General features: G+C 42.4%; 1 protein-coding gene across 7 annotated transcripts in view; it reads left to right on the top strand.

Moving 5' to 3' along the window:
- Positions 1–27,155, top strand: part of LOC124795084 (adipokinetic hormone/corazonin-related peptide receptor variant I) — a 1,108,661-nt gene that overhangs the window by 711,177 nt on the left and 370,329 nt on the right. For 6 of the 7 annotated variants that reach the window (XR_007016642.1, XM_047258908.1, XM_047258904.1 and 3 more), the window contains exon 1: positions 4,407–4,490. The exons of the other annotated variant lie outside the window; for it this stretch is intronic. The gene's annotated coding sequence lies outside the window, so the exon portion shown is untranslated. Of the gene's footprint in view, positions 1–4,406; positions 4,491–27,155 lie in introns of those variants that run through there. 7 annotated transcript variants of the gene reach the window in all.

The following is a 27,155-nucleotide window of genomic DNA, read 5'->3' as shown; positions in this document are numbered from 1 at the left end:
AATCTTCCTGGAAACATGTTTCCTCGGGAGTGCCACAAGGATCAGTCTTAGGACCACTTTTGTTTTCTTTATATGTCAACGATATTTCGTCGGTTCTGTCCCCCTGTAAATATCATTTCTATGCCGACGACCTCCAGCTCTACCTAAGCGTCAGACCTGAAGATGTAAACACTGCAATCGCTCAGATGAATGATGATCTGTCTTCAGTAGTGACATGGGCGAAAAACCTGGGGCTTAAACTAAATGCAAAAACGACGCAAGTAATCTTAATAGCCCATCAGAAATTAATAAGTTCAGATTTCCGCAAACGTCTACCTCCTATTCTGCTCGACGGTACTCCAATACCATATCAGAAAACAGTGAAGAACTTGGGTGTAACTTTGGATGAGCATCTCAACTGGGCGGAGAATACAGTCGCAGTGTGCCGAAAGACGTCTGCTTGTCTCTGTACTCTCAAAAAGTTTCGGAACATATTTACACAGGACTTGAAACGCCAGCTCGTGCAAGCACTCGTTCTACCGAACCTCCACTATTGTGATGTGATTCAACAAGGCATGAGTAGTGAAAACAAAAGACGGCTAGAGCTAACCATGAATGCCTGTGTGCGTTACACCTGCAACATTCGCCGATATGATCATGTTAGTGCTTCATACTCCGAGCTAGGGTGGCTGCGGCCGGACAAATTGCGTGACTACCACACTCTATGTCTACTCCACCGACTCCTCGTCGCGCAAGCACCCCAGTACCTTGCTTCAGAGATTGAAAACCTGTCATGTCATCATAATCGAAACACGAGGTCACTCTTATTTGGTATCCTAACTGCGCCCACTCACAAAACAAAAAATTTGCAAACTCCTTCTCAGTTGCCGCTGTCCGCCTCTGGAACAAACTGCCCCTTACCTTGCGCAAAATTCGATCTCCTGCTGCTTTTAAGAAGAAGTTGAAGCATTTCCTACTAACATCCTCACAAAGTTCTCCACAAAATTAATGTACAAGGACAATCCCCTCATCTGTCAAATAGCAAAGCTAGCGTCTCCTATCTTGCTCCTGAGATGCCTTCCTCTTCATCTATCTCTATTAGCCACGCAATCTTCTTTTCCTTTATATTTTCTTAATTATGTTTCATCATGTCTCTATTCTTCTCCTCCCTTCACCATGAGTCTCCCTCATACTCCCTGCTGCCAGCACTCCTATCTAAAATCTGTCTCTTCAATAATGTCTAATTATAACAGTACTTGTGACCTAAGAATATAAACTCTATATGTATGTATTTTTCCAGGTGTACCTTTCAAATTGTTTACTTCACTTTTTGTACTAGATGTAGTTTAACATGCCTACTAAAACATATGAATGTAAAATAAGTAGAATGCCTGGTTAGATGTAAGAGAAGGCCTGATGGCCCTAATCTTGCCAGGTTAAATAAATAAATAAATAAAATAAATAAATATTTAATAATAAATCAATACTTATATATACAGTTCCAAACCCGGCAGAATATTTACAATGTGGAGCCGATATTTTTACAGGCAGATAGGTCGATATTTTCTCAGTCAATATATTGATACTACGAGGATCGTTCATGAGCCGTGGTAAAAATTGCTGTTTTGAAGAGCGCGCCGCAGCGCGTAGTGTGAAGCAGTCGCCCTCCGTTTCTGGCGGTGGCGCTGCTGTGGCAGTCGCAGCTTTGGTGTCTCCCTCTGGTGGGAAAGGGGAAAGGTTGGCTGTTCACATGCATTTAAGGGGCGCTATGAGCTCACCAGTGGGTCAGTCGGTGCAGTCTGGGTCAGTCTCTCGTCCCCAGCTCGTTAGTCTGTCTCTCGTCCGCAGCTGCGAGGCAGTTAGTGTCTGTCTGTCGTCCAGAGTGCTAGTATGTCTTTCGTTCGGATCAACCTTTAAAGCCGGTGAAATGAGAGTCTTTCCACTTCGCCTGTAAGAGAACTCAGCTAGTGGTCGCCCGGTCGGGGCTTAGTTCCTGCATCTGAGTCTGCGCGTTAGGCCGCCAGTCTGCTCGAGTTTGCTCAGACGATGGTCATTGGCGGTTGGATCGATCGGTTGTTCGGTCGCGCACTGAGACACAAGATGACTTGTCCGCCGTGAGCGTCGGCGCATGTGGGGTCGCCACGTGAGTCCAGTGGGCCGCGCCGTATAGCGAGGGGTAGTGGCTTCGCGGTCGACACGAGAGCAACAGGAGTCAACTCACGACATCGGCCTGGCAGGTGCGAGCTGCGACGCCGTGAGACGGGAGATCGGCGCGCCTTCCTGCGTCCTTTGAAGCGGCTGGCAGCGGACGGTTCGGGAGAACGATTTGGGGGTGCTGCGCCAGGTCTTCTCGAGAAATCGCAGTTTATTAGAAGTTAAGTGATTGGTGATATGTTGTGTGATTTACTCTTGTTAAATTCTACTTGTTTTCTTGGTCAGTCTCTCGTCCCTAGCTTGCTCGTCTGTCTCTCGTCCGCATTTGTTAGGCAGTTAGTGTCTGTCGGTCGTTCGGAGCTGCCACTGTCATGTTTGTCGGATTTGGCGTGTTAATGAATTAATTGCTTGGAGTGTAACGGTCCAATACCTGAAATATGTTTTGATCTTGCCTATGATCTTGAGAGGCGGTATCTGTGTACTGTAGAGCATCTTAACTTGTTTGGTCAACCTTGTAGAATTTTATATAAGATTGCATTTCATGGGCTTTTATTTAAATGATCACTTTAGTATATAAAGTTGCCAGCCTTTCACCGTAAGACTTTTCTTAGAAGTTAAAATTAAGCTGCACCTTCGGTGGCAAAGTCAATATTTTAATTCTTAGTGTTTTGTATCATTTCCATCCCTCCTACGGGGGTGCATAGTTCGTGTGCTTGTGTAAATTGTTAAAACTTTTTAGTTTAAAGTAATCTGGTGTGTAGCAGATTTGCACCAGTGTAGTCTTTCAGAGGCTGTTGTGAGCGGTCGTAACTACAGCCGTGTCAAAAGGGAGCGGCAAGGTTCTCTGCCCGAAAGCTCATACAGTCAAAACTTGTTTCTTTCTGTCTCTGAATAAATTGTAACTTGATATTTAGAGGCTGCTTTCTGATTATAATTTTAAATCTGTTTCTTTAAAAAAATGCTTTTACGCACTATTAAAGTGAATAAAATTCCCGTTGGTTATGATTTCATCAGTTACTCCCTAGCAACAACTTCCACGCTTACATAGTGTGATTAAATGTGTTAATGTTCTTGATGAATCGCTATAAATAAATTAAATTCTTAAGTATATTCTTTGAAAATAAATCACGATTCAGTTCAATAAGGAATGACCTACATTTCTTTTCTCAGAAGATATTGTTACGAACCAGAATTTGGTGACAGTATACATCAACATGTCTTGTCCATGTCATAATTTTCTACACATTCTTCATCACGTTCTATGGCCGTACGCCAACGTTGTGGAAGGGCATGTATCCCTTGCTGGTAAAAGCTCTTGCCCCGTAGGCGTAGCGACGTTTTCACTGCATGAGAGACACTCTCGTCATCTTCAAAAAGGCCTCTCCGTCGGTCTCAAAACGCTCCAGCAATTCAGATGAAACGGCCTTTCTTTGTATCTTGTAGCCCGCTGTGAGCGTTCGTGGAACAGATCGTGAGCACCTCTTTCAATATCCGAGACACTCTATCATTGCAGACGCACTTCCAATGCTGACCGACAACTATAGAGTCAATTGTCGAGTTCTGATGCGCCGGTCGGCACGAATAATGGCATCCGCACGATTCAGTATTTCTGGAGCAGTGGCTGTGACAGGACGTCCCGAGCGTGGCTGATGATGGAGCTCTGCTTCTGCATTTCCTGGGGCTGTAACTTTCTTTACCCACCGTCCAACTGTACTCCTATCAACTGCAGCATTGCCATACACTGCACACAAACATTTATGCACGTTCACCACGATTTCTAATTTCTGCACACAAGAATTCAATAACATCACGCTGTAACATGACTCGTATGCAGACGCCATTTTGACGCTGTACTACGGCCCTGCCATCTGCCAGGACGGTTCGAAACTTCACCGGCGCACAGAACAAACACCAAATGTGAAGCACCAACAAGGACATTTGTCTATGTATATTAATGTCTGTTTAAAAAAAAATGTGGGGCATTACTTATTGAAAGACCCTCGTATTTCCCTATATATCTAGAGCCGGTGATGATATTTTTTTAAAGATCGATATAGCAGATTCACGATATATTTAAAAATATCAACAGACCTAATTCCAAACAGAGGTATGACTGTCGCTCGACGCGCGGATGATTGAGCCAGCAGCCGAATTGTGTCCAGCTGGTGTGTTGTGTGTTTGCGGCGCCGCTTTTTCACGGGCCGGGGTGAGCAGATAGCGCGCGCTGTAAACAGCCGGGTCACCGAGCTGCCCCGGCGGCGCGAGGCAGTCCAGTCTGCCGCAGTAGAAGGAGCACGGCGGCCGAGAAGCGCGTGTTACCAGCAGGCAGCGGCGTATCGCCTCACACCAGAGCACAGGTACCGTGTAGCGTGCTCCACAGGTGCACACCTGTTGCCTTGTTTACAGCCAGCCACTGGTCTGCCTCCTGGCGGCGAGCAGAACAAGTGTCGGCAGCTAGTTTGCCGCGGGCAGCACTGTGGGTTTTAAAGCTCACGTGTTACCACTTTGCTCGCCTGTGAGATTTAATGGGTTGAAACTGTACGAAATATAATCTCAACAACGCAGATGATATGTGGCGACTTTTATCTAATCGTTGTTGAACTATGGACCATGTGGCAATATTCGACGTGTGGAAATCTCTTATTCTGTTCGTGTTTGCTTGAACGGGAAATGTGCTTTTATAGATTCCGCCTCGAGCAGTAGAGAATTAATGTTTATGCTTCATGCAAAAAGACACACGCATAGTTCGTGGATTTTTCAGTATCGTCAATGGCTCTCTTATTTTTCTGTCGAATATTAAGCAATGATTAAGATCCAGCGATCTGACAGGAACGATCATTCCAAGCAAATAATAAATTGTAAAGTAATAAACGTACCTAATTTTATAAACGGAGTTCTCGTGTACTCCTTGCAATCACTTCCGGGATTCATTTATTTATTTATTGCAATTCTAAAGTTTTCATCCGTTTTATGAAAATATTAATAAACACAGTATCTTCAGCATTACTTCGGTTTCTTTCTAGTATATTTATGTAAATATCTTTGAGTAAACAACTAGCTGTCAGACTTCAATCTCCACGACTGCCAAAATAATAAAAAAAAGTATTACAATAGACGTGCAACGTGCAACATGAAATTATCCAGCAGCTTTAAAACGTTACTGAAAAAATAAAGCAACCAACAACTACAGAAGCAATAGTAATTTATTCAAAGCTGACCTAGGCCCTTCTACAAAGACAGAACGTGAGTACAACATCCAATGTAAAAAAGCTTTCTAAATTATATGTTACGTAAAATATAAATAAATGCGGTTGTTTACAGATGTACTGATGAAGGCAATGAAGCCGAAATAAGTTTTCTTACTGAACTAAAATATCAGGAAGCATACAGTCGACCAGTTCCCTGCATAGTTTTGTCACGTGGTAACGTTACGTTCAACAAAAGACAAAAAATAAAGTAGAGTTTACTGTTTTATTTGTTTTGTAAACAAAAAAAGGTCTTCTCTTCCTACACTATGTTTTACTCTCCCGTACTCACTTTGAGCCATCTACAGTGGGATCTATAATGATACAGTTACGATGATGATGTTTGGTTTGTGGGGCGCACAAAGCACGGTCATCAGCGCCCGTACAAAGTCCCAAATTTTTCACAGTCCAGTTTTTTTTACACAGTCTAATCTAGCCACTGTCACGAATGATGATGATGATGATGAAATTATGAGGACAACACAAACATCGAGTCCCCGGGAAGAGAAAATCCCCAACCCGCCAGGAATCGAAAACGGGACCCCGTGGTCCAGAGGCAGCAACGCTAGTCACTAGACCACGAACTGCCGACCTGATGATACAGTTATGGTACAGTTATGTTTTGATATGTATTATTAAAGTGAAAAAAGGCGCACAAAGCACGGTCATCAGCGCCCGTACAAAGTCCCAAATTTTTCACAGTCCAGTTTTTTTTTACACAGTCTAATCTAGCCACTGTCACGAATGATGATGATGATGATGAAATTATGAGGACAACACAAACATCGAGTCCCCGGGAAGAGAAAATCCCCAACCCGCCAGGAATCGAAAACGGGACCCCGTGGTCCAGAGGCAGCAACGCTAGTCACTAGACCACGAACTGCCGACCTGATGATACAGTTATGGTACAGTTATGTTTTGATATGTATTATTAAAGTGAAAAAAGGCGAAACTCGTATGGGAGAATAAAACACAGTGCAGCAACAGAAGGCGTTTCCTATTTACAAAACAAATATTTCTGTATTACTTTTGAATGCATTATGGGAACAGCAGTGATCAATAAAATTGTAAATAATTACTATTAAAAACAGTCTTGATCACAATTTATTTTATAAGGTAAACAGTTAACTATTATAAAATAAATTGTGATCAAGACTGTTTTTAATAGTAATTATTTAAAATATTTCTGTGCTTGCTGCGGTGGATGGCCACGCAAACAAACTCGTTTACTCATTTAACGTGACGTAGGCATATCCGAAACAGGATGTAACAGAAGAGAAAAAGGAAATTGTGTTTCGTTGTGTAAAACTAATTTAAAATTCTGTTCTTATCCCCAGTAATGTCATCGTTCTGTTTTTCTTAGCTGCGTATAAAACGTCTCGGTCTGCATCGTATGGGTAGTTTCCTGGTCAAAGATGAGCCGCAAATGTCGGCTCCGTCTTTCGTTATCTTTGGCTTCTCTCGTACTCCGATAACCTGCCTGCCACAGCGCTCTCTCTCTCTCTGCCTGACTGACCAGCGTGTACTTTTCCACAGTGCCTGCAGGCAGTTTTGTACACCAAGTACCTGTTGACTGGTTGGTGTTTACCACCGAACAACAGTAGCGCATTTTCCTTTTCCGTAGAGTATCCTCAATCAGGTCAAAACCATAAAGCTGTTACTCAAAGCGGTACGTCTGATAGGCTGTGATTCCATTTAAAAAAGGTTTCAGACAACAGGAAAGCACTCATCTCACTTACATTGAGATGTATGTACTGTTAAGAAAAGCGTAAAGATCACACAACTGAAAATACAGTACCCCTGTTTAATTTGAAATGGAAAAACAGTATTTCCTTTTTCCTGTCTGTTAATTTATGTTTCGGTTACGTAAATGCTATATTAAAATAGTTAATTCGAGATTATATTCGGTTATTTACGGAATGTAACGAATTTCACATAAAAAAGGAAACATTATTCTAATTTCTTGTGAAGTTTATCAATAAGTGCCTAAGGTAAACAAGTAATACTTTCCTTTGTAACGAGTCTGCAACTTAGCAATTTGTATAGGGTATCCCTTCCAATAACCGTCACGCGCATTTTCTCTGGTGTTTTGACATAGATTTGCAATTTCGTTTTTGCAATGTGTAACTCATCTCGTCCAGTGTCGGCGAAAAGCATAGGTATGTTTCCCGTACACAAACAAAACGATTTTTAAAGCGGAATATTGCGTCCTCATCCGATAGGCATATAGCGCTCCCATCTAAGTCTAGTGCGATATTTCGATTATCGATATGCTTTAAGAGGGAACGACAGAGTGACGGACGAAAATATTGTTCAAATTCACGACTTTTTTTCTCCGTACTGGATTGTAGTACACAAAAGAGGTTTGTTGCAATGAATAAAGGATACAAATTTTTATTGGTATTTTTTGCTGAAAAATATTAATATCTTCACTGTGTGATTGGAATTATTCCGAGGAACTTCTGAAAGGAGGTAGATCGAAGATTGTCGCTGTAACTCGGGTTGTGGTTATCTGAAACATGAAATTAACACGTAACCCTGACCCTTACAGATGTAATTTTAGTTCAACGAAAGAATTTCGAAAAAAAAAATTTTCTGCCAAATTAAAATATTTGAAAAAATTGCCATTTTCGGACCCCTCCTCTTTGGCCCAGAAAAATACTAAATATCAACGTAAAAAATCGGCTACGATGAACTGAAAAGAATTTAATTTGCCTCAAGGGAGACCAAAAATCGTTATGATTGGATGAAAATTGTACCGTGGGCGACGATAACCATGGCGAAAACATGGTTTTGAGATAAACACGTTCAAAGTTTGACAAGTACTTATCACATAAAAAAGGAAAATAAAAAAAGGGCTACTAAAGTTAATATAAGACAGACAGACTGAATCTAGCATAGTTGTATACTTGCAGTCGAGTCACAACTGACATATCGATATGATGCCGCAATACCAAAGACCTTTACAACATCGTTGACTTTGAAACCATCGTGGTAGTACCACCTTAGCCCATAGAGGGCACACTTACATCGTCTGTATAGTTATTTTAAAGCTTTTAATTGATATTTTATACAATATTTAAGTAGTTCCATGGTTGTAAAGAGATATTTTATAGATAACTATTTTTATGTTATTATTGTACTTTGTTTTTTACGTTTTGACGATTATGTGTACCCGTTTTACACTGATTGGTTGACGTGAGGTAGAGGGAGAATGAGGTAGGCGGAGCATCTTCGTATTTAAGCGTATGCCCGTTACTTGCTGGCACCAGTTGACATCACAGCAGCTGAGAAGAGTGCTCCACCTACCATCTTCGAAGGATGCCATGGGTATACGGGTCTGATTATGGTAATGTGATGACTGAAACCTGTCATCTATGTCCTTGTAGCATACGTGGTGCGATCAACACTGAATTGTAAAAAAGAAAAAAAATTTTTTAAAAAGGGACAAAGCTTGAAACTTACGGCTATCATCAGTACCTGCCCCATAATAACTATCGCCCCAGCTAGGGCCGCTTTCTGCTACGTTGACCTGATAACCCTCATTTTCGTCCTCAAAGCGCTTTTCGTCGCTGTGCGCATCGCCGCTGGTGTCTCTGTTTTCACAGAATCGACGCATATCACATTTTTGGAACTTACGTCTCAATGAGACTATTGAAACTTTCGTTCACATTTTGATTAAAACCGACCAAACAATGCTCCAGCAAATTAGGTTTCATCTACATCTAACTGATTACTCTGCTATCCACAATAAAGTGCCTGGCAGACGGTTCAATGAACCACCTTCAAGCTGTCTCTCTACCGTTCCACTCTCGAACGGCGAGCGGGAAAAACGAGCACTTAAATTTTTCTGTGCGAGCCCTGACTTCTCTTGTTTTATCGTTATGATCATTTCTTCCTACGTAGGTGGGCGCGTACAGAATGTTTTCGCAATCGGAGGAGAAAACTGGTGATTGAAATTTCATGAGAAGATGCCATCGCAACGAAAAACGCCTTTGTTTTAATGATTACCTCTCCAATTCACTTATCATGTCTGTGACACTATCTCCCCTATTTCGCGATAGTACAAAACGAGCTGCCGTTCTTTGTATTTTTTCGATGTTATCCGTTACCCACCTGATGCGGATCCCACACCGCACAGCAATATTCCAGAATAGAGCAGACAATCGTGGTGTAAGCAGTCTCTTTAGCAGATATGTTGCACCTCCTAAGTGTTCTGCCAATGAATCGCATTCTTTGGATTGCTCTACCCACAATATTATCTATGTGATCGTTCCAATTTAGATTATTTGTAATTGTAATCCCTAAGTATTTAGTTGAATTAACAGCCTTCAGATTTTTGTGACTTATCGCGTAATCGAAATTTAGCAGATTTCTTTTAATACTCTTGTGAATAACTTCACACTTTTCCTTATTCAAGGTCAACTGCCACTTTTCGCACCATATAGATATCTAAATCATTTTTCAATTCGTTTTTGTCATCTGATGACTTTACAAGACGGTAAATGACAGCATCATCTGGATCAATCTAAGACGGCTACTCAGATTGTCTCCTATGTCGTTAATATAGATCAGGAGCAATAGAGGGCCTGTAACATTTCCTTGGGGTACGCCGGATATTACTTCTGTTTTAGTCGATGACTTTCCGTCTATTACTACGAACTGTGACCTTTCTGACAGGAAATCACGAATCCAGTGGCACAACTGAGGCGATACTCCGTAGGCACGCAGTTTTGTTAGAAGCCGCTTGTGAGGAACGGTGTCGAAAGCCTTCTGGAAATCTAAAAATATGGAAACAATTTGGCATCCCCTGTCGATAGCACTTATTACTTTATGAGTATAAAGAGCTAGTTGTGTTTCACAAGAACGATGTATTCTGAAACCGTACTGACTATGTGTCAATAAATCGTTTTCTTCGAGGTACTTCTTGATGTTCGAATACAGTATATGTTCCAAAACCCTACTGAAAATCGACGTGAGTGATATAGGCCGGTAATTCAGCGGATTACACCTACTTCCCTTTTTGGGTATTGGTGTGACTTGAGCAATTTTCCAGTCTTTAAGTACGGATCTTTCTGTGATCGTGTGGTTGCATATAATTGCTGAATATGGAGCTATTTTATCAGCATACTCTGAGAGGAACCTCACTGGTATACGGTCTGGACCGGAGGACTTTCCTTTATTAAGTGATTTAAGCTGCTTCGTTACTCTGAGCATATCTGCTTCTATGTTTCTCATCTTGGCAATTGTTCTTGATTGGAATTCAGGGATATTTACTTCGTCTTCTTTGGTGAAGGAGTTTCGGAAAAGCTTGTTTAATAACTCTGCGTTTAATGGCACTGTCACCAGTGACTTCACTGGAGTTATAGCGCAGTGAAGATATTGATAGCGTCTTGCCAGTGGTGTGCTTTATGTATGACCAGAATCTCTTTGGGTTTTCTACCAGATTTCGAGCCAGAATTTCGTTGTGGGAATTATTAAAAGCATCTAGCATTGAAGTACGGGCCATCGATATAAATAGGGCCGATGGCAATGTATTTACATTCGAATTCCGTAATTTAAAAAAAGATTCGATTTTTCTCGATCGTCACCCTGTCATACCCCCATAATAGGGACAGTAGAACACGGAGAATAGCCGGTGGTGCAACAGCGACAACGCCGCGTTGGCCCAGGCTGCCTGCTACTGCCGTGCAGCACCGCTGCTCAGTCGCTGCTGTACTACTGGTTATTCCCCGTGTGTTACTGTCCCTGTTAATGCATATCTATAATCCAAATATCGCACTAGACTAATCTGGGACCGCTCTGTCGAATGGACACAAACAATCGATTTGATTGTAAGCTTCTCGTCGACACTGTGCGTCGTATGAAATATGTGATGAGTAGTAGTTATTTAGGCTGGTTCCAGATACACACTAGAAAAACGAAATTGCAAAAATCTGCCGAAACACCAGACAAGATGCACCTAACGACTCTTCAGAGATAAACACTGTATACCTTCTGTATCCATGCCAGTAACACGGGTGTAAGTCCATAGACATTGTCCAGTTGTGGGACAATCAGCTGTCACCTCACGATGCCCTAAAAAGCCGAAACCCAATTCATGATAAAATAAATAACTTTTGTGCTGAACAGGAAAGTGTTTCGTTTCTATATTCTAATCGTGTTCTGTCAACCACTTACAGAAATTGTGATTAATGTTCTTAAATTGTGTGTACAATGGATGCTCTCAAAAGGACGAACCCCAACATTCATTCAGCCATTCGTATGGGGTAGTTTTCAGTATCCTTATCTCAAAGCAGCAGCTACAATTCCTTTCGATAGCTCAGAAACCAGCTTGCATCTAACCAAATGAGGAAACTAAAGTTGACAATCCCAGACGGCAAAATGCTACGCACAAGGACTGAAAAAACTTGCATCGATATTGTGTATGTGCAGATCGATGTGGTGGTTACGAAAAAAGATAACACACTACTTTTTAATTTGAAACCATTAAGAATTTTGTTACTGTTAGCATCGTTTTTATTTTACGTCTGATAGGCCTTTAATTTTGAACGGTGCCACGTGTTACAAGAATCTGGTATTCCCTTTGGGAGAGTGAGGTGGTTACTGGACGTTTACAGGAATTGGTTGTGTAGACGCTAATACTAGGACCTGACCCCGCTGCCGAATGGATTAAGTGCGCTGTTATGTTAGCTTAGCACCTGGTTAGGTTTGGTCCATTTTCGTTCTCACGACAGTGGTACTGTACTATACAGGCGGACTCAACATTTATTATTTATTATTGTCTGTCAAACTGAATGCCGAAAAAATCTTTGCATTTAAGTTACAGTGCTCCACAGAACATATTACAAACAGAAGCGAACCGATTGTACTGAAGGTGCTTTCCTCTTCGGCACCATTGCTTTGAGCAAATCGAGACTGAGGTCGATGCTGAAAAGGATACAGTATTTTACACAAGAGGCAGTAACCACTGGTGTCCAAAATTAAAGCAGCAAACCGCCATTTTCCCGACCACTCTCTAATTCACAATATAATCATACAAAGTGTCAACAGATGTCCGTACGATGGTGTTCTGCACGGAGATGGCATTCTGCTCAACGGCCAATCACGCCAATGATGACGTCATGGCACATATCAAACGGGGTAGTGTTTGCCGGGTAGACCCACATCCACAATCGCTGTGTCTACAGCCACAGACGGTGCAGTGTGACACAGGGAAGACGCCTACCAGACTCTCTGCGGCGGGGGGCCATAGGAAGAATCGAAGCAGGACATTGGCAAGTTGATGTGGCCCGATGGCTCAATGTGAATTGTTCTGTTGTTTCTCGAATGTGGCGACAGTTTGTAGAGACGGAGACTGTATACTGGAGACGAGGGCAGGCCCGACCACGGGTGACATCACAAATGACTGTCATTTGACTGTAAGAGTGCAACGGTGCCACCTTAGCACTGCACTGCAACTGGCTTCTGGCCTTGAAGCACCCATTGGATGTGTTGTGCAGAGGCAACGGCGCACAAAAGGCTTCGGCAGAGTGGCCTTTATTGTCAGAAACCTGCTGTGTGTGTACCGCTGACGCGTCTTCACAGAAGGGAACGTCTAGAGAGGAGTCATCATCATGTCATCTGGACGTTCGAACAGTGGGCCAATGTTCTTCTCACGGATTGGTCCCGATTTGATCTGGAGAGTGATTCTCGGCGAATTCGCATCTGGAGGAAGCGCGCAATACGATTTTGGGAATCAGACATTGTGGAAATAGACCGATATCGAGGAGCATTCCTAAGGGTGTGGGCAAGGATTGTGTTCACCACTCGAACAGCTCTTCATAAAATTATACGCATGAATCGGCAAGTGCTATTTTGTCAAAAAATGACGCATTGAGTCTGTGGCTGTGTACAAAATGTGGTATCGATAGCAACGTCGCAAGTTATTAAGTTGGCACTACGACAGACACCGACGACAGCGCCCTCTAGCCGGTGCTGTGGAGGTCTACGAGCTCCTCGACAGATTCTGCCCATTTGATGAAGAGCAGACGGCCGGGACACTTCGCACCTCATTGCAAAGTTACGTATTCTCTTTGCTAGAGTAAAGGTGATTTTAATTTATACTGCAGTACCGACGTGTATTACCTTTTCCTGCTCCTACCCACGCGCCACCTTCTAGGCGGGATACAAAACAAAATATAGACTGACTCTTACACAGAAGATTACACCAACCATCCACTTTTTAAAATGCTATTTATTTACTTAAATAGCGCCGTTACCGGTTTCGAAACGATAGGTTCATCTTCAGACGGCTAGTTCACGTTTTACATTACATTTGATGTTTTGTTTCCCCATCTGACGAAACTTGCTTGGGTTGCTGATGCCCTACAACCAAAACAAGATGTGAGACAGCGTCTTTTTTAAACGTAATTGTGCCTCACGACGATTTTTAAGTGATGTAAACAAATTATTATTATTAAATGGAAGATGTTTCGTTTACTTACCTGTGCCATTACGTTCCAGTGCAGGTTGTTTATCATCTTGCAACATTGAAAACAGTATAATCCACTTTTTTGTGTATAGATATGCACATAGTGTATCGCATCAGTCACACACATAGAAGTTTCATCACATGAAGGTAAGCATACAAAGATGGCGATATTACAACCATAACAATTCCAAAGACTTCCACTCTCAGAAATATTTCATTATGTATGTGCATGTGACAGTAGATATTTACAAACTGCTAATGTTACGTTACTTACTATTTACCTTGAAAGAGAACTGAATAAAATAAAGGTAAACAAATAAAGCAATCAGTTATAAAGTGTTACCACAGTGATATTACGTTAATATTATGGTATGCATTGGAACAAAAGTAAATGATAATCGCGAGACGTACAAAAGTAAATACTACAAATATGGACATATTATTGCATGCATTGAAAGCACAGTAAATAGGTTGGGATGGATGTGCATATATAAATATTACAAATATTACAAAAGTGGACCTTCTTATTTTTTTAGTTTAAATTGGAAAGCTGGTGAATGAAATTTTGAAGAAAGGCTGCATTGCCTAACGCGGTTTGTTCATTGAGGAGATTTTGTGGTGATTTACTTTTATGTACATATATTTCAATCTCCTGAAGCAAATTCATAAAGGTACCTCTCTAAGCTATTTCGCCCCGTACACGTGGGGCTATTTCGCCCAGTCAGATTATTAGTTTTACTAATGCTTTGCTGCGAAATTCCAGAGAACATGATTTCTTGGTTGCTTTGATGGTCCGTATATACGAAGGAAAAAAACCAAGTGCTTCTTGGTCCCAGGAAGATATGGAACAAGCTGTAACAAGCGTTACGGGAGCTACTCTGGATAAAGTTACGCAAAATGCTGCGTTGTTTCACGAAGTGTGTCAGTGCAAAAGGACGAAAAATGTTTACTGGTGGTAAATGCTTGTGATTTCGACACTGAAATACACTGAGCGGAATAGTCTCTTCACTGGGTGGAATAAATGGTTGGTTCAAATGGCTCTGAGCACTATGGGACTTAAAATCTTAGGTCATCAGTCCCCTAGAACTTAGAACTACTTAAACCTAACTAACCTGAGGCCATCACACACATCCATGCCCGAGGCAGGATTCGAACCTGCGACCGTAGCAGTCTCACGGTTCCGGACTGCAGCGCCTAGAACCGCACGGCCACCGCGGCCGGGTGGGTGGAATAGCTCCACCATTTTTATATAGTGTGATTTCTGCCTTCTATATATGCTTCTTTAGTACTTTTTTCGTGTAAAGGAATTTCGACCTTTTATATACTGGATTGTATGTACAATCAAAATACCATAACATTATTACAATCACAGATATGGAATTTCCACTCTCTATATGCTGGAATATATGTACAATCGATATACCATAATATTATTATATTCACAGATATTTTAAAATATTTCATGTTATATTGTACAGAGCTTACAGATGAAATGGACGGAATAGCCCCGCTGTACGCTATAAAATGGAGACTGGCAATAGCAAGAAAAGCGTTTCTGAAAAAGAAAAATTTGCTATAATCGAATGAAGACTTAAGTGTTAAAAAGTCTTTTCTGGAAGTATTTGTAGAGAGTGTAGCCATGTATAGAAGTGGAACATGGGCGATAAACTTTAGACAACAAGAGAATAAAGGATTCTGAAATGTGCTGCTACAGAAGAATGCTGAAGATTACATAGATCGCATAACGAGCGAGGAGATGCTAAACAGAGTTGGGAAGAAAAGATATTTTTGCAGCAACTTGACTAGAAGAAGGAACAGGTTGTTAGGACAGATTCCGAGACATCGAGGGATTACCAATTTAGTATTGGCGGGACGTGTGGGGAATACAAATCGTAAAGGGAGACCAAGAGATGAATACAGTAAACAGTTTCAGAAGGATGCACAGGGATAGGCAAAATAACGTGAACATCTGTACTTACTTGGGAATAATTTATTAATAAGGGGTTGGTCTACCATTTGCCCGTAATACAGCTGCGATCCTTCTTAGAATGCTGGCATATAATGACTGTATAGTCTCCAGTGGAATGTTACGCCACTCTTCAGTAAGAACCTCTTCTAAGTCCTGTAGTGACGAGAGAAGCGGAAATCTGCTCCGGAGTCTGTTCTTTAATTCCGCCCACAAGGATTCGATAATGTTTTAAGTCCATGGACTCTTCTGGACGGGGAAGACGCTGCAGTTAAGTTGCATGCTCCTCATGCCACGATTGTACTGACCTAGCTATGTGAAAGGGTGCACTATCGTCATGAAATATGGCGTCATTGTTGAGCAAGAACATTTGAATCCTGAGGTGCACCTGATCACCTAAAACGTTCACTCCTTTAAGAGTAATGATGGGACAAGCAGAATACAATGTCATGGCTGCCCACACCATCATACTTCTACCTCCATGCTTAACCTTTGGAATCAAGCAATCAAGACTGTAGGCTTCTTTTGGCGTTCTCCAGAGATAAACCCGGCCCGATATTGGAAATAACGAAAACCTTGAATCGTCATACCATATGACGCGTTTCCATTGATCAGCCCTCCAGGATTTATGCTCCTGACAACATGTTTTGCGCTTCTTCGCGTTGGTTGTCGTCACTAATGGTTTCAGTACAGCAGCTCGTCCATGAATATTTGCTTTATGGAATTCTCGGCGGGCAGTGTCGATAGGAACGGGATCTCGAAGATGGCTATTGAGCTGTGCAGTCACTTTAGCCGCCGTAGTTTTGTGTTGTTTTGACATACTTCGTGTTAGCATACGACAATCTCTGTCATTTAGTTTTGATTTGTGCCCACTATTACGTTTACGCAGTGATGTCTTTCCACGTTTTGTGCACCCTGTCATGACTGTTGAAATATTCAGTAAGTTGGTTGTCTTGGTTACCGATGCTCCAGCTAATCGGGACCTCACAATCTACCCTCTTTGGAACTCTGTTGGGTCTTTCATTGCGCGTCGATCTCGGCCTATGAATGCAAATACGAAGTGTGCACTACCCGTAAACAACCTGCACTGATGCCTAGTCCGTACTGAACACACACAGTCGAGCACGACACGTGCCTGACCTGCGTTGTCGATCGCCAGACAAAACCATCCCATTACCACCACTGCCCACATTGTTTCGCCTAGCCCCTGTAGGTGGCAGTATTTATTCGGAGATGAAGAGGTTTGCACAGAATGGAGTAGCTTGGAGAGTTGCATCGAACTAGTCTTCTGACTGAAGACTGCAACAAGTACATGGGTTAGCAAAAGACTCTGCAAACCCTCCCGCAAGTATGGGAGAAGATTACTAAAATATTTCAGGTTATTACATGACAAAGTTCCTTTCAAAAGTAGAGGACCGTTGTCCGTTGTGTGGTGCAAAAAACATAGGCAGAGCGCTGACATTGCTCCCTGGCGACACCCGCCTGAGCAGCACTAATTTTAATTCTCTTGCAAAGTGTGTCTGCATAGATACGAGGCCCTGATGTTGGCTATTGTGTCTGAACCAGCCTTATGTTAGCTGCTGCTCGCATGGCATAACTGCGCACTTGTACGCAGTTCGGGAAAGCGGCATAGGGAGATGCTGGCGGCACAGCGACACAGCTATACCGTAATATAAGCGAATTACTTTTGAATACATTATGGGAATGACAGTGATCAATGTGTTACAAATATTTACTATCAAAAACAGTCTTGATCACAATTTATTTATTACAATGACCGGTTTCGACCACTACTGTGGTCATCTTCAGACCAATGAGTAAGAACTTCCTTATGATGGAGAATCACCACTCAAAGTAGTGATTCTCCAGCAAAGGAGGTTCTTACTCATTGATCTGAAGATGACCACAGTAGTGGTCGAATGCGGTCACCGTAATAAATAAATTATGATCAACACTGTTTTTGATATTAAATATTTGTACACTACCGGCCATTAAAATTGCTACACCAAAAAGAAATCCAGATGATAAACGGGTATTCATTGCACAAATATATTATACTAGAACTGACATTTGATTACATTTTCACGCAATTTGGGTGCATAGAACCTGAGAAATCAGTACCCAGAACAACCACCTCTGGCCGTAATAACGGCCTTGATACGCCTGGGCATGCAGCCCATGCAGCTTCAACATGGTACCACAGTTCATCAAGATTAGTGACTGGCGTATTGTGACGAGCCAGTTGCTCGGCCAGCATGGACCAGACGTTTTCAATTGGTGAGAGATCTGAAGAATGTGCTGGACAGGAAATCAGTCGAACATTTTCTGTACCCAGAAAGGCCCGTACAGGACCTGCAACATGCGGTCGTACATTATCCTACTGAAATGTAAGGTTTCGCAGGGATCGAATAAAGGGAAGAGCCACGAGTCGTAACACATCTGAAAGGTAACGTCCACTGTTCAAAGTGCCGTCAATGAGAACAAGAGGTGACCGAGACGTGAAACCAATGGCACCCCATACCATCACGCCGGGCGATGACGAATACACGCTTCCAATGTGCGTTCACCGCGATGTCGCCAAACACGGATGCGACCATCATGATGCTGGAAACAGAACCTGGATTCATCCGAATAAATGACGTTTTGCCATTCGTGCGCCCAGGTTCGTCGTTGAGTACACCATCGCAGGCGCTCCTGTCTGTGTTGCAGCGTCAAGGGTAACCGCAGCCATGGTCTCCGAGCTGATAGTCCATGCTGCTGCAAACGTCGTCGAACTGCTCGTGCAGATGGTTGTTGTCTTGCAAACGTCCCCATCTGTTGACTCAGGGATCGAGACGTGGCTGCACGATCCGTTACAGCCATGCGGATAAGATACTTGTCATCTCGACTGCTAGTGATACGAGGCCGTTGAGATCCAGCACGGCGATCTGTATTACCCTCCGGAACCCACCGATTCAATATTCTGCCAACAGTCATTGGATCTCGACCAACTCGAGCCGCAATGTCGCGATACGATAAACCTCAATCGCGATAGGCTACAATCCGACCTTTATCAAAATCGGAAACGTGATGGTACGCATTTCTCCTCCTTACACGAGGCATCACAACAACGTTTCACCAGGCAACGCCGGTCAACTGCTGTTTTTGTATGAGAAATCGCTTGGAAACTTTCCTCATGTCAGCACGTTGCAGGTGTCGCCACCAGCTCCAACCTTGTGTGAATGCTCTGTAAAGCTTATCAGTTGCATATCACAGCATCTTCTTCCTGTCGGTTAAATTTCGCGTCTGTAGCACGTCATCTTGGTGGTGTAGGAATTTTAATGGACGGTAGTGTAATATAAGCGGTTGTGGGATCGCTGGTTCACATACAGAAGGTTCCACAGTTGATATTTGATACATCTCGTATTCTTCTTTCTCCTTCGATTTCAGTTATCTGTAGGTCACATGAAGTAACTTCCTCATGGTTTTTTCTTCTTTCCTGATCTGCAATAGAGGTGTAACATGTCACTGATGGAACGAGATGTCCCACGTCCTTGATATCCACAGGCCGACGGAAGATGTTCGTGGGTTGACGTAGTTAGTAAATAGGAAGCACCCCACTTTCGGGAAGTTTTTATGATGGATTGTGAAAATCTGAATTGTACGGATCCTGTACTATCGGCAATGCGGACCGGGGACTGGATTGGTTTGCTCCGTGGTGACCTCCACGACGCCAAAGAAATCATCACGGCATTGATGTTGACATTTTACTGTACTGCTGTTCTAAGTCACGTGTAAGACGGAAGCTTGACAACGCCTAACTGCAATGTAACGCATGTGTAGTCGATTCATTAAGAGGAGTTAGAGCTGTACGTTATAGAAAATACATCGAGTTTAACTTCTCTGAGTGTGTTATTGCACAGGGGCGAGAACAGCTTCTTTCAGCGACTTCGACGCAACGAATCGAAGTCCACAGGGGAAAGTTGTGCTACAGTTCAAGGGTGGTGAATGGCAGGACCTGTGCAGCGAGAGAAAAGTGAGAGAAGCAAGAAATTTAGCACGATAAGCAAGTTACGGATCGTCTGCTGGACTCTTTCAGCGGCCTATTCCTAACACTCCTATTAGGGAAATAAAAAACAAGGAAAGAATCCACAGGCAGTCCTGTATTTATTCATTCTTTTTCTGTGTTCTTTCCTCCTTTCATCTATTCATACAAAGATCCGCTTTCTGATCTTTTCCTGAAAACCTCCGTCGGTCTTAATCCTATTTCGGAAAGTTACGCTGTCTAGAATTTCTGCTTTCGTAACGTTATTTTCTACTAAGTCTACTTCGCTGAAGCGAGAGAATTGCATTTTGGGATTGTTTTTTTCGAAATGGCTACATTTTTTGTCAGTTTTACCGGGTTCATTCCAACCTATATCTACAGGACTACTTTGCAATTCACACTTCAGTGCCTGGCAGAGGGTACTTCGAACAGACTATTTCTCTACCGTTCCACTCTCGAACAGCGCGTGGGTATAATGAACACTGATTTCTCTTATTTTATTACGGCGATCGCTTCTCCCTATGTACGGTAGTGACATTAAAATATTTTTGCATTCTGAGCAGACATTTGGTGACTGAAATTTCGTAAAAATATCTCGTCGCAGTGAATAGCACCTTTGTTTTAATGACTGTCATCTCAACACACTTATCATTAGAACTGCCCTACTTTGAACTTTTTCAGTATCCTCCGTTCAATATTGTCTGGTAAGATGATGATGATGATGATGATGATGATGTTTGATTTGTGGGGCGCTCAACTGGGCGGTCATCAGCGCCCGTACAAATTCCCAACCTTTGCTCAGTCCAAACTCGCCGCTTTCATGAATGATGATGAAACGATGAGGATAACACAAACATCCAGTCATCTCAAAGCAGGTGAAAGTCCCTGACCCCTTCGGGAATCGTACCCAGGACCCCGTGCTGAGGAAGAGAGAACGCGACCGCGAGACCACGGCCTGCTGACTTGTCTGGTAAGCATCTCATAGAGTACAATACTCTAACAGAGGGCAAAGAAGACTAGTGTAGTTTGTCTCTTTAGTAGAACTGTTGCATATTCTAAGCGTTCTGCCCATAAAACGTAATCTCTGGTGTACATTCCGTACAACATTATCTGTGTGGTCGTTCCAATTTAAGTTGTTCCTAATTGTAATTCCTAGGTATTTAGTTGAATTTACGTCCTTTAGATTCGTGTTGCTGTGTAACCGAAATTTAACGGTTTTCTTTTTATACTCATGTGAATGACGTCACACTTTTCCTCATTGACAGACGATTGCCACTTTTTGCACCACACAGACGTCGTGTCTAAGTCATTTTGCAGTTGTTTTTGATCTTGTGATGAGTTTACTGGACGGTAAATGACAGCATCATCTGCAAACAATTTAAGAGGGCTGCTCAGATCGTCTCCTATATCGTTTATGTAGATTAGGAACAGCAGAGGGCCTACAGTACTCCATTGGGGATCGCTGGACATCATTTCTGCTTTACTTGATGACTTTCCGTCGATTTATACTTACTGTGGCCTATCTGACAGGAAATCACGAATCCAGTTACAAAAAAAAAAAAGAAAGAAAGGTTGAAATGGCTCTGACCACTATGGGACTTAACTTACTAGGTCATCAGTCCCCTAGAACTTAGAACTACTTAAACCTAACTAACCTAAGGACATCACACACATCCATGCCCGAGGCAGGATCCGAACCTGCGACCGTAGCGGTCTGACGGTTCCAGACTGTAACGTCTAGAACCGCTCGGCAATCCAGTTACACAACTGAAGCAATACTCAATGGGCACGCAATATTATTGTCTCTTGTGAGTATCATAAACCGAAATTCCACTTTCCCTGAGAACATCAGGTCGTTTTTTAGTTTGAGTCTAGATTTCTTCATTACCCCTTCTCATCTACCTACTGACAGCTTCCTTTCACAGATTATTTTCCGTACTATCTTTCTTCCCCTTTTTGTGGAAGATTAAAAGTTCCGCTGCATAAAGGCATTCCAATTTTATATTGTGATGTTGGATTTTTTTTTCTTTTTTTTTTGCTTTTACTGGGAGTGATATTTTATTTTAAGTGTCCTTCGTTAATTGACAAGCCATTTCCCTTTTCTGGATTTTATTTTTGTTTGTTTCGTTACCTTGACCGTTTGACTCTTTTTCTTCCCTGCTTCCTTAAATTTGTTTTACTCTATCTTGCGCTTAGCAGTTTTGAAGCATTTTTAATCTTCGTTACGAATTCTATCTTCTAGAAAGATATTTGATACACGCGCTCATTAGATAAACGAAATATCCTACAGAGATTTTGTGGAAAGGGCGAATATCATTGATTTGGGGCCACATATCGCTAGTTATGGCAACCAGCAGTAAAAGGGTAGAACAAATCCGATTAAAATGCTCGGAATGAGTGAGTTTACAAACGCTACAGATGTGGCCAAACAATTAAAATGTAGTTCGCTGTAAGCTCACGTCTTAAGCAACCTGACTAACGTTTAATTTTGAAATGCATTATATTAGTTAATGTATGTTATGGCTGTTACATACGTTTTAGAGAAACTGAATGCTCATTGTTGTCGTATACTCGTAGACTGAATGTGATGTAGTTGGTCGAAACTTCGTAACTGATTTAGTTAGAAATTCGCTGCCAAATGTGTGACCTTCCTCGATGACGAACAGGTATTTTAAGGAGCACACATACTTCAGTATATTACGCACAATAGAACGGTCGTAGACATTATGAGAGAAAGTAAACATGATTGTCATAGTCACAAACTAGATTGGGCGTATACATAAGAGTAACAGAAGCGAAAAAACTTTTAATGAAACTGTAAACATGTGCAGTACACTAATAATTGGAATAACGCGCCACGCCGGCCGGGGTGGCCGTGCGGTTCTAGGCGCTACAGTCTGGAACTGCGTGACCGCTACGATCGCAGGTTCGAATCCTGCCTCGGGCATGGATGTGTGTGATGTCCTTAGGTTAGTTAGGTTTAAATAGTTCTAAGTTCTAGGGGACTGATGACCTTAGAAGTTAAGTCCCATAGTGCTCAGAGCCATTGGAACCATTTTGAGCCAATAACGCGCCATATTGAAAACATATTTGTATATCGGTCTGAACGAGCGACGACTACAAAAAACAATCGTTGCTGCAATATAGCTTTTTTTGATTCGTAAAGTTTGAAAGTTGTTCAATCTATTTTAGGTAGATAGTTTTAACATACCAGATATTAACTTTTGCGGAAGAACTCGTACATGCATTCACTTGGATGGACTTACTTTACTTTTTCGTGTCCGTAAAACTTCTTTTAAAGTATTTCAGCCCAATATCGGACAACGTTCAGTGCTATCTTCTTGACGAGCCGTAGCTCATTAGGGGTACATCTTGTGGGGCAGCTGCGACATTGTGTAAGATGCTCCACGTCCTGAGCTTCACCACAGTCTCGCCTGTTGTCTGCTTCGTCTGCGAGGTCCCATTCAAAGATTTGTTTTGAGTCTCGTTACACTTATTCAGATGTGAGTCAGCGTTCTTCAACGCTTCCAGTGCGATGTTTTGCCGCTGGGCATGTCTTGTGATGCAGGGTAGTCATTTAAGTACTCACTGACATTGGTACTAAGGAGATTGTCGGGGGATTTAAGTCTGTCAGGTTGGCGTGGAGTACCGTGTAGGGAGGGTCCTCATTAAATGTTCGTTTAAATTTTTCTGTATGCTCATCTGCAATCCGTCAGCATTCGGGGCCTGAGAATTCAACCGTTTTGCAGAGCTTTGTACAGGGCGTTACAAAAAGGTACGGCCAAACTTTCAGGAAACATTCCTCACACACAAATAAAGAAAAGATGTTACGTGGACATGTGTCCGGAAACGCTTAATTTCCATGTTAGAGCTCATTTTAGTTTCGTCAGTATGTACTGTACTCCCTCGATTCACCGCCAGTTGGCCCAATTGAAGGAAGGTAATGTTGACTTCGGTGCTGACATGTGACTCATTGCTCTACAATACATGGAAGAAGCCTGGAGATACTGACAGGTTTCAGATAGATTATATAATGGTAAGACAGAGATTTAGGAACCAGGTTTTAAATTGTAAGACATTTCCAGGGGCAGATGTGGACTCTGACAACAATCTATTAAAAAGGGTGGGATTTTAAGGAGATGGGACCTGGATAAACTGACAAAACCAGAGGTTGTAGAGAGTTTCAGGGAGAGCATAAGGCAACAATTGACAGGAATGGGGGAAAGAAATACAGTAGAAGAGGGATGAAGTAGTAAAGGCAGCAGAGAATCAAGTAGGTAAAAAGACGAGGGCTAGTAGAAATCCTTGGGTTACAGAAGAAGTATTGAACTAAATTGATGAAAGGAGAAAATATAAAAATGCAGTATATGAAGCAGGCAAAAAGGAATACAAACTTCTCGAAAATGAGATCGACAGGAAGTGCAAAATGGCTAAGCAGGGATGGCTACAGGACAATTGTAAGGATGTAGAGGCTGATCTCACTGGGGGTAAGATAGATACTGCCTACAGGAAAATTAAAGTGACCTTTGGACAAAAGAGAACCACTTGTATGAATATCAAGAGCTCAGATGGAAACCCAGTTCTAAGCGAAGAAGGGAAAGCAGAAAGGTGGAAGGAATATATATACAAGGGCGATGTACTTGAGGACAATATTATGGAAATGGAAGAGGATGTAGATGAAGATGAAATGGGAGATATGATTCTGCGTGAAGAGTTTGACAGAGCACTGAAAGACCTGAGTCGAAACAAGGCCCCGGGAATAAACAACATTCCCTTAGACCTACTAACAGACTTGGGAGAGCCAGTCCTGACAAAACTCTACCATATCGTGAGCAAAGTGTATGAGACAGGTGAAATACCTTCAGACTTCAAGAAGAATGTAATAATTCCAATCCCAAAGAAAGCAGGTGTTGACAGATGTGAAAATTACCGAACTATCATTTTAATAAGTCACTGCTGCGAAATGCTAACGCGAATTCTTTACAGACGAATGGAAAAACTAGCGGAAGCCGACCTTGGGGAAGATCAGTTTGGATTCCGTAAAAATATTGGAACACGTGAGGCAATACTGACCTTACGACTTATCTTAGAAGCTAGATTAAGGAAAGGCAAACCTACGTTTCTAGCATTTGTAGACTTAGAGAAAGCTTTTGACAATGGGGAGCGAAAGGCTGTTGACTATTTGTACAGAAACCAGATGGCAGTTATAAGAGTCGAGGGACATGAAAGGAAAGCAGTTGTTGGGAAGGGAGTGAGACAGGGTTGTAGCCTCTCCCCGATGTTATTCAATCTGTATATTGAGCAAGCAGTGAAAGAAACAAAAGAAAAATTCGGAGTAGGAATCAAAATCCATGGAGAAGAAATAAAAACTTTGAGGTTTGCCAGTGACATTGTAATTCTGTCAGAGACAGCAAAGCACTTGGAAGAGCAGTTGAACGGAATGGACAGTGTCTTGGAGGGAGGATGTAAGATGAACATCAACAAAAGCAAAACGAGGATAACGGAATGTAGTCGAATTAAGTCGGGTGATGCTGAGGGAAATAGATTAGGAAAAGAGACGCTTAAAGTAGTAAAGGAGTTTTGCTATTTGGGGAGCAAAATAACTGATGATGGTCGAAGTAGAGAGGATATAAAATGTAGAGTGGCAGTGGCAAGGAAAGCGTTTCTGAAGAAGAGAAATTTGTTAACATCGATTATAGATTTAAGTGTCAGGAAGTCGTTTCTGAAAGTATTTGCACAGAGTGTAGCCATGTATGGAAGTGAAACATGGACGATAAATAGTTTAGACAAAAAGAGAATAGAAGCTTTCGAAATGTGGTGCTACAGAAGAATGCTAAAGATTAGATGGGTAGATCACATAGCTAATGAGAAGGTACTGAATAGGATTGGGGAGAAGAGAAGTTTGTGGCACAACTTGACTAGAAGAAGGGATCGGTTGGTAGGACATGTTCTGAGGCATCAAGGGATCACCAACTTAGTATTGGAGGGCAGCGTGGAGGGTAAAAATCGTAGAGGGAGACCAAGAGATGAATACAGCAAGCAGATTCAGAAGGATGTAGGTTGCAGTAAGTACTGGGAGATGAAGAACCTTGCACAGGATAGAGTAGCATGGAGAGCTGCATGAAACCAGTCTCAGGACTGAAGACCACAACAACAACAACACTAGCATCAAGCACATCAGTACGTAGCATCAACAGGTTAGTGTTCATCACGAACGTCGTTTTGCAGTCAGTGCAATGTTTACAAATGCGGAGTTGGCAGATGCCTATTTGATGTATGGATTAGCACGGGGCAATAGCCGTGTCGCGGTACGTTTGTATCGAGACAGATTTCCAGAGCGAAGGTGTCCCGACAGGAAGACGTTCGAAGCAACTGATCGGCGTCTTAGGGAGCACGGAACTTTCCAGCCTATGACTCGCGACTGGGGAAGACCTAGAACGACGAGGACACCTGCAATGGACGAGGTAATTCTTCGTGCAGTTGACGATAACCCTAACGTCAGCGTCAGAGAAGTTGCTGCTGTACAAGGTAACGTTGACCACGTCACTGTATGGAGAGTGCTACGGGAGAACCAGTTGTTACCGTATCATGTACAGCGTATGCAGGCACTATCAGCAGCTGATTGGTCTCTACGAGTACACTTCTGCGAATGGTTCATCCAACTATGTGTCAATCCTCATTTCAGTGCAAATGTTCTCTTTACGGATGAGGTTTGATTCCAACGTGATCAAATTGTAAATATTCACAATCAACATGTGTGGGATGACGAGTCTAGCGGTTCTAGGCGCTCAGTCAGGAACCGCGCGACTGCTACGGTCGCAGGTTCGAATCCTGCCTCGGGCATGGATGTGTTTGATGTCCTTAGGTTAGTTAGGTTTAAGTAGTTCTAAGTTCTAGGGGACTGATGACCACAGATGTTAAGTCCCATAGTGCTCAGAGCCATTTGAACCATTTTTTTGGGATGACGAAAATCCGTACGCAATTGTGCAATCACGTCATCAACACAGATTTTCTGTGAACGTTTGGGCAGGCATTGTTGGTGATGTCTTGATTGGGCCCCATGTTCTTCCACCTACGCTCAATGGAGCACGTTATCATAATTTCATACGAGATACTCTACCTGTGCTGCTAGAACATGTGCCTTTACAAGTACGACACAACATGTGGTTCATGCACGATGGAGCTCCTGCACATTTCAGTCGAAGTGTTCGTACGCTTCTCAACAACAGATTCGATGACCGATGGATTGGTAGAGGCGGACCAATTCCATGGCCTCCACGCTCTCCTGACTTCAACCCTCTTGACTTTCATTTA

Source organism: Schistocerca piceifrons, chromosome 4 (genome assembly GCF_021461385.2).
Source record: "Schistocerca piceifrons isolate TAMUIC-IGC-003096 chromosome 4, iqSchPice1.1, whole genome shotgun sequence".
NCBI lineage: Eukaryota > Metazoa > Arthropoda > Insecta > Orthoptera > Acrididae > Schistocerca > Schistocerca piceifrons.
This window is presented reverse-complemented; position numbering and strand designations above follow the sequence as displayed.